The sequence below is a fragment of the Octodon degus genome, unplaced genomic scaffold (genome assembly GCF_000260255.1).
Source record: "Octodon degus isolate 3935 unplaced genomic scaffold, OctDeg1.0 scaffold00119, whole genome shotgun sequence".
Lineage (NCBI taxonomy): Eukaryota > Metazoa > Chordata > Mammalia > Rodentia > Octodontidae > Octodon > Octodon degus.
This window is the reverse complement of record NW_004524695.1, coordinates 1,102,625-1,104,755: the sequence shown is the minus strand read 5'-3', so window position 1 is coordinate 1,104,755 and position 2,131 is coordinate 1,102,625.

Below are 2,131 nucleotides of genomic sequence, written 5' to 3'. Positions count from 1 at the left end.
TTTATTTATTTATTTTTGGTGTGTGTGTGGCCAGCTCAGCCCACCAGGGGGCAGGGCTGGCTGGCATGTGGTGCTGGGGGATTGAACCATGGTCCCTGTGCTTTGCGAAGCTTGTTCTAAGTAGGTGCTTTAGACCACTGAGCCATCTCACCAGCCCAGTCCGGGTTACTTCTTCAGAGGAAAAATGTTGCAGGCAGCTGAGTTAGATTAAAAATATTATAGGCAGTCAGACAGGGCTAGGCCCTCAAGGAGATAAAGTTAAAGACAAGGTGACTTTACAGCTTGAGAGATAGATGCTGCCCACTGTGGGCAGACCTCAAGACAAAATAGAAAACTACCTGGCTGATGTTACAGCTCAAGAGGTGGCACAAAAACCAGGGGGACATGGGAGATATTGCCTGTTCTAGAGTTCTAAAAAAACCCACCTACTCAGACTCTTGTGAACTAACGTTCCTTGCTGTCTGAATAGATTAGCAGTGGTGACTCCATGTCAAAATAATTTGATACAACATCACCACAAAGGGTCATGAGTGCATAAGACTTGAGAGATTTAAACATATGATAATTAGTGTTAAAAACCTCTTCTTCAACGAAATAGCAGAACAACATGTAAAACGACTGGGGTGTAATGTAGCCAAAGGGAAAAAAATGGCTTTAGAGATTTGTCAAAAGAAAAAATTGGAGACTAATCTCGATGCCTCCTTGTACCTGCCTCATTTGGACCTGTTTTCCTGTTTCTCTTGTCTCTATTGGGCCCTGTTTTATAAACTGTTTAAGTATGTTCAAAAAATCCAGACCATCAAGTTAATGGCACTGAGATCTAACTATGAACGCCTCATGCTCTCAGAACAATTATAACAACTTCGGGGTTCTAGCTGAATCAACGATTTGATTCCCAGATAAAAGCAGTAGGGAATGTAATGAGTCAACTCACGTTTTAGATTATAAATGTAAATCTTGTGCTTTCTGTTGTAATTGTATCCTCACCACTGTTCTAAGTTGTTTAGTAACTAGTGGCTGTTTCTTGCTCTTTGCTAAGATAAAATTCCTGTAACCCTCCCCAATTCCTGTTACCAAAGTTAGCTTACAGAGATGGCTTCAAAAGGAAATTAAATAGGCTTTAACTTCTTGTAACCTTGGGCTATGCAAGGCTGCCAGCAGGTACTCAGGTGCAAATTAACCAGGAACTGAAACAAAAGCCCCAGGAAATGTAGTGTGAGTAGTGGTCACAATCATTCTGAATGCATTATTTTGTGTCAGACAATGAATTTGTTTATCAAACTCAATGTGGTTCTAGGTTTTAAAACCCCTCTCTGCTTCCTGGGCTGCCTCTTTTTGGTCGTCTCCTGTGTGAGAGCAAACTGGGGGCCCCTGAGCTCAGTAATAAACGGCTTTCCAAATTCCAATCTGGTTGATCTGGTTCCTATTCTGAGTGACCTATAACAGGCCTGTGCTCGGTCATGAGGAGTTTATTAATTTATTAGTGTGTGCATTGTGTTTGCTACTTCTAAAAAGCCTGTTTTCCCTCCTTTTGTTCTCTCCTCCCTCTCAGGACAAGCTGAGAACAGCAGTCTTTAGAAAAGGGCGCCAAATCTATGGCTCCGCCTCCAGCAGTAGTTTCACTTTTCAATTCTCTAGGCTCCAGGACTTGGCAACTCTAGAAGACTCAGCAGCAGGTAGGGGGTGTCTTCCTGTGGGGCTCAGGGGCTACCCTCAGGGGAAAAGTCAGAGTGGGGGTGGGTGTCTGAGAGCTCAGTGGAGGTACACAGAGTTTTCTGACAGCAGAGGACCCATTGCCCACTCCAGGAATGGTGGGAGAATCTGCTCAGAGGAAAATTCACCAGCTGAGCCCCCTGCTTTCTGCGCTCCTCCCAATCTCCCCAGGGAGAGGTGGGGTTTAAGGGTGGACCATATGGGCTCACAGAAACAGCTACTGCAAGAGACACTAGGACAGCTGTGGCTCCTGGTGCTACCTCCGCTGTGCCTTGTTGTCAGGTTCTCATTGGTGGCCACAGAGCCTCCAGCACATGTACCACAGAGGTCCGATACGCGTTCTCTTTCCCACTCCCAGGGCCCAGAGCTCTGCCCCCGACCTCCTGCACTGCCACAATCTGCAATTTTCCTGGAGGAA